This window comes from Macrotis lagotis, chromosome 2, assembly GCF_037893015.1.
Source record: "Macrotis lagotis isolate mMagLag1 chromosome 2, bilby.v1.9.chrom.fasta, whole genome shotgun sequence".
Lineage (NCBI taxonomy): Eukaryota > Metazoa > Chordata > Mammalia > Peramelemorphia > Peramelidae > Macrotis > Macrotis lagotis.
This window is the reverse complement of record NC_133659.1, coordinates 99,679,637-99,696,645: the sequence shown is the minus strand read 5'-3', so window position 1 is coordinate 99,696,645 and position 17,009 is coordinate 99,679,637. Positions and strand designations below refer to the sequence as shown.

The 17,009-nt window shown below is 40.3% G+C and overlaps 1 long non-coding RNA gene and 1 pseudogene across 1 annotated transcript in view; one reads left to right on the top strand and one right to left on the bottom strand.

Moving 5' to 3' along the window:
• LOC141512952 (uncharacterized) overlaps positions 1–17,009 on the top strand; it is a 34,762-nt gene that overhangs the window by 8,421 nt on the left and 9,332 nt on the right. The gene's annotated exons all lie outside the window — the stretch shown is intronic.
• Positions 4,916–6,027, bottom strand: LOC141511113 (guanidinoacetate N-methyltransferase pseudogene; annotated as a pseudogene).

Here is a 17,009-nt window from a genome sequence, read left to right as displayed (position 1 = left end):
GGGGTTCCAGCACAGAGAGTTATAGAATGCAACTGGACATCTATCCACTCTGTTCAGTCAGCTGGGTGGTAGGACTATGGGCTCCATACTTCCATTTCAGTGTAGCCCTCTTCCCAAAACAAACACAGTAACAGCCCCCCACCCCACCCCCAGGCTCAGGCATGGGCAGCAAAGCTCCCTCAGCAGAATATAGAAATTAACTTTCTCACCCCAGAGTCCAGCCCACATTGATCAATAATAGTACCCAGCTGTACCCACCCCCTCCAGGCCTAGGGAGAGGGCCTCAAATCAAGATCACAGACACTCCAAAGAAAGAAACCAGCATCCCCATTGGCCGGCCCATGTGGCGTTATTAAACCCACTGAGCAAAGCCTCTAAGGATCTCAATATCAAATCTCTGTGAGCCAGCCCCTCCTCAACACAAGATCTTAGGAAACTAACTTGGAGGCAAAGACCCTAACTCATATCTAGAACTTCTGAGGAGAATGTAATTTGGTTTCCAACCCAGAAAGACTTTTTTTGGGGGGGGGGGGGAGTGCTGTAAGGCAATGGAGGTTAAGTGTCCTGCCCAAGGCCACACAGCTAGGCAATTATTAAGTGTCTGAAGTCGGATGTGAACTCAGGTATTCCCGACTCCAGGACCAGTGCTCTATCCACTGTGCCATCTAGCTGCCCTCCAGAAAGAAGAGATCAGGAAGGAGTTTTAAAAATCAATTGGCCATAGCCATATGAAAAATTGCTCTAAATCATTACTTATTAGAGAAATGCAAATTAAAGGTTCTCTGAGGTACCACCTAACACCTCTCAGACTAGCCAATATGACCATAAAGGATAACAATCATTGTTGGAAGGATTGTGGGAAATCTGGTACACTATTACATTGTTGGTGGAGCTGTGAATTCATCCAACCTATCTGGAGAGAAATTTGGAACTATACCCAAAGGGCAACAAAAATGTGTATGCCCTTTGATCTAACAATACCACTACTGGGTCTATACCCTGAAGAGATGATGAAAAAGGGTAAAAACATCACTTGTACAAAAATATTCATAGCAGCCCTGTTTGTGGTGGCAAAGAATTGGAAATCAAGTAAATATTCTTCAATTGGGGAATGGCTTAGCAAACTGTGGTATATGTATGTCATGGAACACTATTGTTCTATTAGAAACCAGGAGGGACAGGAATTCAGGGAAGCCTAGAGGGATTTGCACGAACTGATGCTGAGTGAGATGAGCAGAACCAGGAAAACACTGTACACCCTAACAGCAACATGGGAGTGATGACCAACCTTGATGGACATGCTCATTTCATCAGTGCAACAATCAGGGACAATTTGGGGCTGTCTGCAATGGAGAATAGCATCTGTATCCAGAGAAAGAACTGTGGAGTTTGAACAAAGACCAAGGACTATTAACTTTAATTTAGGGAAAAAACTGACATCTTATTGTCTGATCTTGTTATCTCTTATACTTTTTGTTTCTTCCTTAAGGATATGATTTCTCTGGGGCGGCTAGGTGGCATAGTGGATAAAGCATTGATCCTGAAGACAGGAGTACCTGGGTTCAAATCCAGTCTCAGACACTTAATAATTACCTAGCTGTGTGGCCTTGGGCAAGCCACTTAACCCCGTTTGCCTTGCAAAAACCTTAAAAAAAAAGGATATGATTTCTCTCTCATCACACTCAATTTGGATCAATGTACACCATGGAAACAATGTAAAGACTGACAAATTGATTTCTGTGGGGGGAGGGAAGTAAGATTGGGGGGAAAATTGTAAAACTCAAAATTAATAAAATCTTTAATAAAAAATATCAGTTGGGGGGAAGCTAGGTGGCACAGTGGAGAGAGCACTGGTCCTGGAGTCAGGAGGATGTGAGTTCAATTCTGGTCTCAGACACTTAATAATTGCCTATCTGTGTGACTTTAAGTCACTTAACTCCATTGCCTTAAATAAATAAAAAAAATTTAAAAAATCAATTGGGAAAATTGAGAAAAGAAACTCAAGAGAAAATTAACAACTTTTGCAAGAAAACAAATTCTTAGAAAATACAATTGGACAAATGCAAAAAGAAAATGATTCTCTCAAATCCTCAATCAGGCAAATGGAAAACTCCTTCAAAAATAGAATTGACCAATTGGAAAAGGAGCTGCAAAAGGTAAAGGAAGAAAATTTTCCACTAAAAAAAAATAAAAGAATGGAATCTGTGGAAACTAATGACTTCATAAGACAACAAAAAAAAATAAAAAAAGGAAGAAAATGTAAAATACCTCATCAGCAAAACCACTGACCTCAAGAATAGATTCAGTAGGGGGCGGCTAGGTGGCGCAGTGGATTGAACACTGGCCTTGGAGTCAGGAGTACCCAAGTTCGAATCCAGCCTCAGACATTTAATAATTACCTAACTGTGTGGCCTTGGGCAAGCCACTTAACCCCATTGCCTTGCAAAAACCAAAAAAAAAAAAGGAGAGAGAGAGAGAAAGAATAGATTCAGAAAAGACAACTTAGGAATCATTGGGCTCTCTGAAAACATCAAAGAGAAAAAAAAAGCCTGGATTCAATATTACAGGATTTACTGATAGAAAATTGCCCTGATATCATGGTATAAGAGGGAAAAATAGCTATTGAAAGAATACATTGATCCCCTCCAAAAAGGGATCCCAAAATGAAAATACCAAGGAATATTGTGGCCAAATTTGAGAACTATCAGATAAAGGAGGAGATCCTGCAAGCAGCCAGAAACAATTTGGATACCAAGGAGCCACAGTAAGGGTTACACAGGACCTGGCTACATCAACATTAAGGGATAGAAGGGCCTGGAATGTGATATTCTGAAGAGCAAGGGAGCTTGGAATGCAGCCAAGAATTCATTATCTGGCAAAAATCCTGCCTCAGACACTTAATAATTACCTAGCTGTGTGACCTTAGGTTAGTCACTTAACCCTATTACCTTGCAAAAACAAAACAAAACAAAAAGGGGGGACAGTAAAGAAACAGGAGGATGGAGGAAATTGAATGGGGTAAATTACATTACATAAAGAGGTACAAAGGACCTATTGCGATAGAGGGGAAGAAGGGAGGAGATGAGAACTGCCTAAATCTTAGCTTAAAATTAACATACACTCAGTTAAGAAACTTATCTTACCTTTCAAGTATTTAAAGGGGAAAGGGGTAGGGAGGAGGAAAAGAGGAACTAACAAAAGGAAGGGAAGGAAGAAGGAGAAAAGGGAAAGGGGAAAGAAAGGGGAGGGGGTGTTGTATATAAGGGGAAAACATGCTGAAGGTGGTGGTATTCAGAAACAAAATACTGGGAAATAATGGATAAAGTGAAAAGGGGAAAATACAAACAGATGGAAAATAACATGGAGGGTAATAAAGAATAATTATAATTTTGAATGTGAATGGGATGAATTGTCCCATAAAACATAAGTAAAAAACAGAGTAGATTAAAAACCAGAATCCTACAATATGCTTCTTATAAGAAACTCATCTGAAGCAGAGAGAGATACATATAGAGTAAAGATAAAGGTTGGAGCAAAACATATTTTGCTTCAGCTGAAGTGAAAAAAGCAGGGGTAGTAATCCTTATCTCAGACAAAGCAGCTGCAAAAATAGATCTCATTAAAAGAGATAAGGAAGGAAACTATATCCTCCCAAAAGGTACTATAGACAATGAAGCAATTTCAATGCTAAATATGTATGCACCAAGTGGTGCATACCACCAAATTCTTTTTTTTTGAGATCAGAATTGCTTTATTATTTTAGTAGCAGGTTTTCTGCTACAACTGAGAAGATACAAGGCCTTCCCTTTCCCCACAGGACCTCTGCCACCCCAGTAGAGCATCTGGTCTGAAGAACACCAATATCTAAATAAAAGATGGAGGGGGCCTCACAGTGTATTAGTAAAAATTAAGGTTTTCAAATGGATTTCCATAGGGAAACAGACTGAAAGAGACAAATGGGATGGTGGAACTTGCCTGGAGCCTGGAGTCCCTCAGCCTCTGGGACTCAAGAACCAAGTTCAGATCCCAACTCCAATTTTAGTGTCTATGAACAAATCACTTCTCAGTTTTTTCACTTATAAAGGGAAAGGGACTGAACTTCTGACTTTAGTGATTAAAGGGAACACTTCAATGAAGAAATTTCCTCTGCCAATGCAGATCTGCAACTTAATCTAGAGGAACTAAGTTCTGTGACTTGCCGAGAGTCACAACCAGTATGCACCAGAAGTGAGACAAGAACCCAGGTCTTCTCTCTATCATCTATAAGATGGGACTACTCTTTGCTCCAGCCATCTCAAAGGAAAGGGGTTAACCGGTCAAACAAGAAAGTATTAAGCATTAAGTATTAGGTACTGTGCTACACCCTGAGGCTACGAAGATAAAAACATTTTCCCTGATCCCAAGGGGAACTATGGAGACCTCAGAAGCCACCCAATCTAATTCAGCTATCATCTGAACAAGAGTCCCATCCCCAACAAGTAGATGTTCACTCTTTAAAGCCCTCCAATGAGAGGAAACCTCATAATATGAGCATTTGACCCCTAGACTCACTATTGGATTAGCAATACTCTGTCTAAAATGGGATATAAACCCCTCAAAGCTAGGTGGCCAAGCTCTAGACTGCTCTGGACTTCTCCAGCACCATTTTGAGCATTTGATAAGCCCTACATAAAAGGGGAAGCCTAGTTCCTTAAAGCAATTCCTTGGAGAGGCTTTTGGTTAAGAACTTTCCATATAGGTAGCCTAATTATTAACTTTTCTGTCAAGCAGGTACATGTACCTCTTCTACAAATGAAACAAATTAAGGCCCTGACTGACTTTCAAGGACTAAGATGGTAGACAAATCAAAAGACAGAAAAATCCTACACCTTAATGTCTAGCATTGGGTTCTGCCCAGAGCTTAATATGCTTTTTTTTTATTTTTAGATTTTTGCAAGGCAAATGGGGTTAAGTGGCTTGCCCAAGGCCACACAGCTAGGTAATTATTAAGTGTCTGAGACAGGATTTGAACCCAGGTACTCCTGAGTCCAGGGCCAGTGCTTTATCCACTACGCCACCTAGCTGCCCCCTTAATATGCTTTTGTTGGATTAAAACAGAAGCCTCTTTACTACCCTTGGGGCCTTGAGTCGGGAGACAGGCCTAGAGAGTCCTTCAATTCCCTGCTTACTCTCTGCCTCTCTTCTTGTGTCAAGTTCCCCTGTCAAGTACTGTTAATATGTTGTCTAGGATCTACTGAGCAAACCTAGCAAGCTAGAGAGTCCCTGGTGCCCCCATTCAAGGGTCAGCCTAGTAGGAAGAGAAAACTGGCATCTTCAGTGTTTGATGACTGTTGGGGTGATCATCTTGGGGAAGGAGTAATAGCAGCATTCCTCAGGGGGCACTAGGTCCATCACAGTAGTGCTGATATTCTCTTTCTTGAAACCTGCCTCCACCAGGGCTGCAATCTGGTTCTCCTCAAACATCTTTTTGATATCCATGTACTTGGTCTTCAGCAGTTCTCCCCAGGACGTGAGATTGCAATAAGTGAGGACACCCCCAGGCTTCAGCAGGCGGAAAGCATGAGCCTTGATGAAATTGAATTGATGGGTATGCCAGGTGGTCTCAGAGAGGGGATAGGTGTCATATAGAATTCCATCAAAATGTCTACCAGGCAGATTGGGCACCACCTCTTCCCACAAGACTTTCAAGGGGACAACCTTATGGGGCTGATGCTGGGCCCACTCCTGAAGCCACTAGAAGACACTATCATTGCACTCAACGATCCAGTGCTCCTGGATGTTGGCTTCCTGCACTTTGCTGGCTGAAATGGCCATTCCAAAGCTGACCTCCAGGACCCTTCCCCCTCTGGAGGAGGCAGTGGCAACCAACTAGTGCATGTTGGGGGTCTCCCAGCACTCCATTGCCAGCTTGCCCAGGATCTGCAGGTGCATGTCGGGCCCATCATAGCCAGTGGGCACATCAGGCCAGAAGGACCAGCAGTCTTCTCCAACCTGGAAGATGGTCACCAGGGCAGCCTGGCCATCCATGGTCCACTCTAGCATCCAAATTCTTAGACGAGAAGTTGAATGAGTTACCGGAAGACATAGATAGCGAAACTCTACTGGTCAGACATCTCAACTTCTCACTCTCAGATTTAGATTAAATCTAACCATAAAATAAACAAGAAGGAAGTTAAGGAGGTAAATAGATTGTTAGAAAACCTAGACATGATAGACCTTTGGAGGAAACTGAATGGGGATAGAAAGGAATATACTTTTTTTCCCTGTAGTACATGGCACTTACACAAAAATTGACCATGTATTAGGGCATAACAATCTAATAATCAAATGCAGAAAGGCAGAAATAGTAAATACATCCTTCTCATATCACAATGCAATAAAAAATCAAATACAATAATGGGCCAGGAAGAGAGAGACCAAAAACTAATTGGAAACTATATAACCTATGTTACGGACTGTTGTATGTGGGAGCACTATAAATTATCTTCACCTGGTGTCCTTGAGCACCAGAACCTTGTTTTACTAAGTGCCATGGGAGTAGGAGTGGATTAGGGACTGGAGAGGAATTTAAGCACTGGTATTTGGTTCAATAAACAGGGAGCTTGGAGACCTTGGTGTATAGGGAGAAACTTGTCTTCCTTGTCTCCAGTCCCTTCAACACTTGCCTGGGGAAAGATTGAGGGAGTCCAGAAAGGGGACTCAACATAATGGCACCCAAAGAGGGATGCAACATATGGCGCCTGATTGGGGACAAGAAGGTGAAGTAATTGAGTAAATTCTGGAATAAGGACACAGCAGATACAAGCAAGAGAACCAGTTGACACCCTAGAGCAGAAGACTTCTGGAGAAAGTAACAGGGTTGATTTGTTACTAGGGGCTGATTTTAAACAAAGAGGTGTAAAGTGAAAGTGAGAAGACAAATAAGCATTAAGAATTAAGGAACCAGCAAAAGTGAGAAAACAAGTATTTAACATTGAGGAGTTAGCAGGAAGTAGAGTCTCCAAGGCAGTGCTGCAGGGGATGGAGCTTCTTCATCAGCAGGAGTCTGCACCAGCTCCATGAACAGGATGCGGAGGATCTCCTTGCTGCCCCCTTTGGCCGCAGCTGCTGGACTGACAGTGTTATGCCTGTTAAGCACGATCCAAACCCCTAAACCTATGGGCAGTTTTAAAGACTTCTTGTAGTTACTGAAGACCCTGACACCAACTATGAATTTCACTTCAGAATCCACAGAGAGTCTCACTTTCCAGTCTACAGCCTGGAGCATCTCAGCCATTGCTCTGGCAATAGAGGACTGTGAACTGAACATTAGCTGTGCTTCCTATCTTGAGAGCAAAAACGTCACATGCTATTGGACAATTTGTAATGGTCCTGGATACTGTTCAGAAAATGCAACAACTCCAAATTGTACTGTTGTCAACAAAGCAAATAATTTCAAATGCTTTCTCTCATTATCTGCCATTCCCACCCTTTGCAGGGGGAAGGAGGAGGGAAAAGGAAAAAACTTTCTTTTTGGAACCCATGTCTCAAAAAACTTATTTTAGAAATCAAGGCACTCCCATGCCTTCTTCCTGGTTTAGAGAGAAGAGGTGGTTGGGCAATGACTATGTTTTTCAATAGATTATTGATTGGGAAGCTTTGTGGTTAAATTAGTTAAGAGAAAAGGGGAAGATTTTTTTTTCTGGGATTGGGAAATTTAGATTTTGTCTTTTGAAGGAAGCCTGTACTTATGGCTAATATTTTGGTGTGTGTGTGTGTGTGTGTGTGTGTGTGTGTGTGTGTGTGTGTGTGTTTAATCATCAATAGGATGTTTTTACATCTCTCCACTGGCCTGGAGAGGTGGGAAAAATGTTTCTATATTCTGAGATCTGGTACTGGTCAGGATATCAGTCTCAGCTTGGTAAATGTGATACAAGAGAAATATTTTGTATTTATGTTAGTGTCTAAACTCTGAAATACTTAGGTAAAGTTAAATGCTACTCCTTTTAGTTTGAATTTTGAATTTGATTGTTTTGAAAGGTTTTTTTTGTTGGCAAAAGAAAAAAAACTTTGTAATCTTTATCTGTTTATAAATTGGGGATATTGTATTTCAAGGAATTTGGGAATACTGCTTCTTACTATTATTTTTGAACTTTTGTTTACAACTTATGTGGCATTCATTATGTAATAATTTTGCTTCAAAAAAGAGACAGGGACTGTTGTGTATGGGAGCACTGTAAATTATCTTCACCTGGTATCCCTGAGCACCAGAGCCTTATTTTACTAAGTACCGTGGGAGTGGATTAGGTACTGGAGAGGTATTTAAGCACTGGTATTTGGTTCAATAAACAGAGACCTTGGTGTATAGGGAGAAACTTGTCTTCCTTGTCTCCCTCCCCTTCAACACTCATCTGGGGAAAGATTGAGGGAGTCCAGAAAGGAGACTGAACAAACCTCATTTTAAAGAATAAATGGATCAAACCACAAATTATAGAAAGAATTAATGATTTCGTCCTAGATGATGACAATAATGAGACAACATGCCAAAACTTATGGGATACAGCCAAGGCAGTTGTGAAAGGATATAGTCTATCTTTAAATGCTTACATGAATAAATTAGAGAAAGAGGAAATAAGCAAACTAAACACACAAATAAAAAAATTAGAGAACGAACAAAATAAAAATCCCCAATTAAATATCAAATTAGAAATTATAAAAATTAAAGGAGAAATTAATAAAATCAAAAGCAAGAAAACTATTGAATAAATAAAACTAAGAGTTGGTTTTACAGAAAAAACAATAAAATTGATAATTTGTCACTAATTTGATTAAAATTGTTAATTTGATTAAAGAGAAAAAACCAAATTGCTAGTATTATAAATGAAAAAGGTTAACTCACCATCAATGAGGAGGATATTACAGTAATAATTCAGAATTATTTTGCCCAACTGTATGCCAATAAATTTGATAATCCAAGTGAAATGCATGAATATTTACAAACCTTTAAGTTGCCCAGGTTAAATGAAGAAGAAATTAAATATTTAAAATAGGGTTACTATCTCAGAATAAGAAATTCAACAAGCCACTTATTGAACTCCCTAAGAAAAATTATAGGACCAGATAGATTCACAAGTGAATTCTATCAAACATTTAAGGAACAATTGGTTCCAATTCTATGTAAACTCTGTGAAAAAATATGTGAAGATGGAATTATGCCTAACTCTTTCTATGACACCAATATGGTGCTGATACCTAAACCAGGAAGAATCAAAACCAAGAAAGAAAAATTACAGACCTATCTCCCTGATGAGTATAGATGTAAAAACCTTAAATAAAATCTCAGCAAAACAATTACAGCAAGTTATCACTAGGATAATACACTATGACCAAGCAGGATTTATCCCAGGAATGCAGGGTTGGTTGAATATTAGGAAAACTGTTAATATAATTAACTATATCAATAACCTATCAGAAATCATATGATTACATCAATAGGTGCTTAAAAAGCCTTAGACAAAATACAGCACCCATTCCTACTAAAAACACTAGAGAGTATAGGAATAAATGGACTGTTCCTTAAAATAATTAGCAGTATCTATCTGAAACCATCAACAAGCATTATATTCACTGGGGATAGGCTAGAAGCATTCCCAATAAGTTCAGGGATGAAGCAAGGATGACCATTATCACCACTACTAATCAATATTGTGTTAGGAATGTTAGCTTTAGTAATAACAGAAGAAAAAGAAATTGAAGGAATTAGAAGTGGGAAAGAAGAGATAAAACTCTCACTCTTTGCAAATGACATGATGGTATACCTAGAGAATCCTAAAAAATTATCTAAGAAACTACTAGAAAAAAAAATTAACAACTAGCAAAGTCACAGGTTATATAAAATAAACCCTCATAAATCCTAGACATTTCTATATATGACAAGTAAGATACATCAGAAAGAGCTAGAAAGAGAAATCCTATTCAAAGTAACTTCAGACAATATAAAATACTTGGGAGTCTACCTGCCAAAGAAAATTCAAAAACTTTATGAAAACAATTACAAAATAATTCTCACACAAATAAAATCAGATTTAAATAACTGGGCAAGTATCAACTGCTCATGAGCTAGTGTAATAAAAATGACAATTCTACTTAAATTAAGCTACTTATTTAGTGCCCTACCAATCAAAATTCCAAAAAATACTTGAATGAGTTAGAAAAAATTATAAGTAAATTTATATGGAGAAATAAAAAGTCAAGAATTTCCAAGGATTTAACGGGAAAAAAAGTACAAAAGAAAGTGGCTTAGCCCTACCAGATCTAAAATTATATTATAAAGCATCAGTCATCAAAACTGTGTGGTATTAGGGAGGCTAGGTGGCGCAGTGGATAGAGCACTGGCCTTGGAGTCAGGAGTACCTGAGTTCAAATCTGGGCTCTGACACTTAATAATTACCTAACTGTGTGGTCTTGGGCAAGCCACTTAACCCCATTTCCTTGAAAAATCTAAAAAAAAACTGTCTGGTATTGGCTAAAAAAATAGCATGGTGGCTCAGTGGAATACACTAGATACAAAAGAGAAAGCAGGAAATGATTATAGTATTCTGCTGTTTGATAAATCCAAAGAGTCCAGTTTTAGGGATAAAAACTGTCTCTTCGATAAAAACTGTTGGGAAAAATTGGAAGTTAGTAGGGCAGAAACTTGGATTAGACCAACATCTCACACCCTATACCAAGATAAAATCAAAATAGGTACAGGATTTATTCATAAAAGACAATATTATAAGCAAACTAGAAGATCAAGTTTACCTGTCAGATCTATGGGAAGGGAAGTAGTTTATGACCAAGAAGAGATAGAGAATATCATTAAAAACAAACCAGAAAATTTTGATTACATTAAATTAAAAAGGTTTTGCACAAACAAAACCACTGTAACCAAGATCAAAAGAAATGTAGTGAATTGGGAAACAATTTTTACAACTAGTGTTTCTGACAAAGGACTCATTTCTAAAATATATAGAGAACTGAGTCAGTTATAAAAAAAAACCCAAGCCATTCCCCAATTGACAGATGGTCAAAGGATATGCAGAGGCAATATATAGTTGAGGAAATCAAAGCAATCCATTGTCATATGAAATGTTGCTCTAAATCTTTACTAATTAGAGAAATGCAAATTAAAGCATCTCTGAGGTACCACCTCATACCTCTCAGATTAGCTAATATGATCAGAAAGTACAATGATTAGTGTGTAGGAAATCTGGAACACTAATACACTATTGGTGGAGCTATGAACTCACCCAACCTTTCTGGAGAGCAATTTGGAATTACACCCAAAGGACAATAAAGATATGTATACTGGGGCAGCTAGGTGGCATAGTGGATAAAGCACTGGCCTTGGAGTCAGGAGTACTGGGTTCAAATCCGGTCTCAGACACTTAATAATTACCTAGCTGTGTGGCCTTGGGGAAGCCACTTAACCCCATTTGCCTTGCAAAAACCTTAAAAAATTTATATGTATACCCTTTGATCTAGCAAAACCACTACTGGATCTATACCCTGAAGAGTTCATGAAAAGGGGTAAAAACATCATTTGTACAAAATATTCATAGCAACTGTTTGTGGTAGCAAAGAATTGGAAATTTAGTGAATGTCCATCAGTTGGGGAATGGCTGAACAAATTGTGATATATGTACATTATGGAACACTATTTTTCTATTAAACCAAGGAGGGATGGGAATTCAGAGAAGCCTGGAAGGGTTTACATGAACTGATGCTGAGTGAGATAAGCAGAACCAGGAGAACATTGTACACCATAACAGCAACATGTGGTTGATGATCAATCTTAATGGACTTGTTCATTTCACTGTTGCATCAATCAAGGACAATTTGGGTGTATCTGTGATAGAGAATACCATCTGTATCCAGAGAAAGAATTGTAGAATTTGAACAAAGACTATTATCTCTAATTTTTTAAAAAATCGTTATCTTATTATGTTTTGCTATCTCTTATACCTTATTTTTTCCTTAAGGATATGATTTCTTTCTTGCTTTGGATCCACATTCACTTTGGACCAATGTATAGCATGGAAACAATGTAAAGACTATCAGACTGCCTTCTTTGAGAGTGGGGGAAGGGAAGTGAGATTAGGGGGAAAATTGTAAAATTCAAAAATAAATAATTTTTAAAAAAGAATAAAAGAATAAATATAGGGGAAAAAAGGTAGGAAAGAGTATCTCTAAATGAGGAAAAATGGCAGAATAAAAGAAGAAAAATGATGAGAGGAGGTAATAGGAATAACTAAATCTACTCGGTGGGTTTAACTGAGTAGTGGACTTATTTGTTCTATTTTTTTTAGTTTTTTTTTTTTTTGCAAGGCAATGGGGTTAAGTGGCTTGCCCAAGGCCACACAGCTAGGTAATTATTAAGTGTCTGAGGCCAGATTTGAACTCAGGTACTCCTGATTCCAGGGTCAGTGTTCTATCCACTACGCCACCTAGCTGCCCCTTTATTTGGTCTAATTTAGACTGGGACTATTTATTTTTCTAGTTTTGTATTTCAACAGAAAAAAAAATGTAAATAAATTAAATAATATTCAAAAAAAAAGACTGACCTTATGGAGATATTATACACAGGTAGGACCCTTAAATCCCAAGATTCAGGGTAATTTCTGGGGAAATTTAACTAGGAAGAGGAAAAAAATAATAGATTTCATAATCCAAGGTATATGAAGATGCAAGATTTTTACATTGTTGAAATGCATATGGAGATGGGGAAGACCAAGAGGATGGCATAAACATACTAAGGAGGTTTGTGACCCTCCAGGACCTCATATACTCACCTCTGACTGCTGGTAGAGGAGCCTGGGCACAGGATAGAGCTGAGACAGAAATTGGGGTGAGGGGAGTGGGTGACAATCTCTTTGCCAAGCCAGAGATTAGAGAAGTTTTTCATCTTGCTTTTGAAGTTATTTTCAAACTCAAGCAAATGACTCCAGCTGTATTCCATGGCCCAAGGCCAGGTTAACCAGCTGTTTGGAGGGTCAGAGATAGCAATACAGAGAGTGGGGTACAGACTGACAGACCAGATAATAAGGGGAGAGGGAGGAGAGTGGGGGGGGGGGAGATGAAAAAGATCAATTAGTCAAAAATAGACTTGAATAACAGAGCAGATACAAATGGAGAGCCCTGCTCAGCTGTGGCAAAATCTAGGTCAAATTCAGAGAACATTTGGCTCCCAGTAGGACCTGTTGTTTGGAGTATAGTGGCTATTTCGATCAAGTGATGGATCAACAACTCGCAGAATTCTGCACAGTCCTATGAGCAAAGTCATAGAGGTCATAATTAATAGCCTCAAATGTTAGGAATCAACCAAGCCAGCAGCACTCAGTTAGCTTCCCTGCTTGACTGTTCCAATATGTTGACCATTCTATTCTTTTAGAAATCCAGACAGTGCCATATTGTCTCTTATTGCCCAAGGCAGACATAAATACCAGATTGCCATTATCCAAGTGAACTTGGCCCAGGGTATGCCAAACTAGTCTCTCCTATGGTGGAATGTAAACTGGAGAACAAAATAAATTTTATTTGTTTGTTTGTTTGCTTGCTTATTTATTTGTTTATTTTGGTCTTTGTATCTCTAGTAGATATGATTATTTATTAAGCAATTGATGGGAAATGAAAATTTTTTGAATTCCCTTTCATATTTGTTCTAATTCTGTTCAGTTCAAGCTATTAAATCTGTATTCTACGGCCTTCGTTTTCTTTATTCATAAAATAAAAAGATTGAAATTGGTGATTGAAATAGGTGATTTCTAAGGTGTTTTCCAACTCCAACCCCTATAATTATGATCACCTGTCAGAGTGAATTGAGTGTGTTGAGTTCAGAGGAGTCAGGGAAATGGTTGGAATTCTATTTCTGACACTTATGAATCAACACACCCCTCTCTACTCAGCCAAAACCCTCAACCAAAAATTTTGCACAAACCAAACAACATTAACATCATAGTAACCCTTTTATTCTTCCCTAATTGACTACAATACTTCCCCTAGAAGCCATTCCAAACCTATCTTCTTGAACCTCCTATGCCAATCCTTCCCTACTTCCTTTCCGCAGAAGGCCTCGCTGTCTATACTGAGAAAAGAGTGGCTGTCATGGACTTCATTCTTTCCCTTATTTTGTACCTCAAAACCTTGTGACCTCATTCTCTCCCTTTACTCTCCCTTTGCTCCAGTGTCCAATAAAGAGGTTCCCCTTTCACACCAAATATAACCTCTGATATCCACTCTTCCCATCTACTCTGTCAACTTGCCCCCTATTGTGTTCCAGGTCTGACTCAAGGTCAAATCAATGGTTCAGATTTAGATTTTAATGAAGGATTACATTCACAAACCACTTAACATTTAACAAGAGAGGGGGCAGAGCCAAGATGGCGACGAGAGGAATGTCTCTTAGGTGCTCTCTCATAAAACTTATAAACTAAGGACTCTAACTAAATTTTCGAGAGACAGAACCCACAGAGGGACCCAGTGAGGCAGTTCTCCTACTGAAGAAGACCTGGAAAAGAGCAGAAAGGCTCTGCTCCCTGGGGTTGGAGGAGCATCCCGCCAGAGGCATGGCCCACCAGAGCGAAAGAACTTCAGCTTCCCAGAGGCAGCCTCAGGGCACTGGCAGCTGTGGCTCACAGCAGGCAGGGGCGGTTTCCTGAACTGCACCCCAGGGAGCACCAGCAGAACCTGGGGGAACAGCAGGGGGACCTCTGCCAGAGAGAGCACATGAAGCCCAGCCCTCAGGGCACACAGCAAGCAGCCCAGATACAGGAAACAGAAGCAGGCAGAGCCCATAAGCAGGAGCCCCCTGGGCATGAGCCCATTGAAACTAGGGAGGGGAGTGAAGAGAGAGACTGCCGAGCTCTGTCCTCTGTACCTGGAAAAGGACTCTGGAGTTCTGACCACATTCAGATCCTGATTGCAGTCTAGGCCCCCCCCCCATAAAACAGCAGGGGTCCCCCAACCTCAGCCCCATGGCAGAGGGGGGTGCTTATGGTCATTCACAGACCAGGAGGGAGGACAAAGCCTCAAACACTGAGATCCTTGTGGGAGTGTCCCAAAAGCTCAGGAAGCACCCCCAAAACAGGCTTAGGCTGGGAAAATGAACAAGCAGAGAAACAAGAGGAACACCATTGAGAAATATTTTGCCTGTGAGCCCAAGAAGGATCAAAACACTCAGTCTGAAGATGAGGAAGCACAACTCCTGCATCTAAAGACTCCAAGAAAAACAGAAATTGGGCTCAGGCTATGACAGAGCTCAAACAAAAGACTTTGAAAATCAAATGAGGGAGATAGAAGAAAAAACTGGGAAAAGAAATGAGAGATGCAGGAAAAACATGAAAATGAAGTCAGCAGCTTAGTCAAGGAAATTCAAAAAAAATGCTGAAGAAAATAGCAGGCTAAAAACCAGCCTAGGTCAAATGGATAAAACAGTTCACAAAGTTATTGAGGAGAAGAATGCTTAAAAAACAGAATTGGCCAGATGGAAAAAGAGATAAGAAAGCTCTCTGAGGAAAACAAACCCTTCAGACAAAGAATTAGAACTCAGGGAGATTGATGAGTTTATGAGAAATCAAGACTCAATACTTCAAAACTAAAAGAATGAAAAAATTATAAGAAAATGTAAAACATCTCATTGAAAAAAACTGATATGGAAAACAGATTTAGGAAAGGTAATCTAAAAATTATTGGGATACCTGAAAGTCATGATCAGGAAAAGAGCCTTGACATCATTTTCAAAGAATTACTACAGGAAAATTGCCCTGATATCCTAGAAGCAGAGGGCAAAATAGAAATGGAGAGAATCCACCCATCTCCCTGAGAAAGAGACCCCAAAAAACCAACCCCCAGGAATATTATAGCCAAGTTCCAGAACTCCCAAGTCAAAGAGAAAATATTACAAGCAGCCAGAAGGACACAATTCAAATACCGTGGAACTGCAATCAGGATCTCACAGACTTAGCAGGAACTACATTAAGAGCTCATAGGGCGAGAAAAGCGAGGGTGGAGCCAAGATGGCAACATGAAGGGATCGAGTCTTAGGAGCTCTCTGATAAAAACTCATAAACTAAGGACTCTAACTAAACTTTCGAGAGACAGAACCCACAAAGGGACCCAGTGAGGCAGTTCTCCTACTCAAGGTAACCCGGAAAAGAGCAGAAAGGCTCTGCTCCCCGGGGTCATAGGGGCGGCCCACCAGAGGGGTGGCCAGCCAGAGCGAAATAACTTCGAACTCCCAGAGGCAGCCCCAGGGCACTGGGAGCAGCGGCTCACAGCAGCGGGGGAGTCTCCCGAGCTGCACCCTGGGGAGCACCAGGCACAAAGGGAGACCTCTGCCAGAGCAAGCACGTGGAGCCCAGTCCTCAGGGCACACAGAGAGCAGCTTCCTCTTTGGGCAGCCCAGACCCAGAAACAGAAGAAGGCAGAGCCGGTAAGTAGGAGCCCCCAGGGCATGAGCACACTGAGCTGAGGGAGGGGAGTGAAGAGAGGGAGACTGCCGAGCTCTGTCCTCTGCCCCTGGAACAGGACTCTGGGGCTCTGACCACATTCAGATCCTGATCCCAGTCTAGGTTCCCCCATAGAACAACAGGGCCCCCCCACCTCGGCCTGTGGCAGAGGGGGGCACTTATGGTCATTCACAGACCAGGAGGGAGGACAGACCCTCACACAGTGAGATTCTTGTGGGAGTGTCCCAAAAGCTCAGGAAGCACCCCAAAAAACAGGCTTAGGCTGGGAAAATGAACAAGCAAAGAAACAAGAGGAAGACCATTGAGAAATATTTTGCAAATGAGCCCAAGAAGGATCAAAATACTCAGTCTGAAGATGAGGAAGCACAAGCTCCTGCATCTAAAGACTCCAAGAAAAACAGAAATTGGGCTCAGGCTATGATAGAGCTCAAAAAAGACTTTGAAAATCAAATGAGGGAGTTCAAAGAAAAACTGGGAAAAGAAAGGAGAGAGATGCAGGAAAAACATGAAAATGAAGTCAGC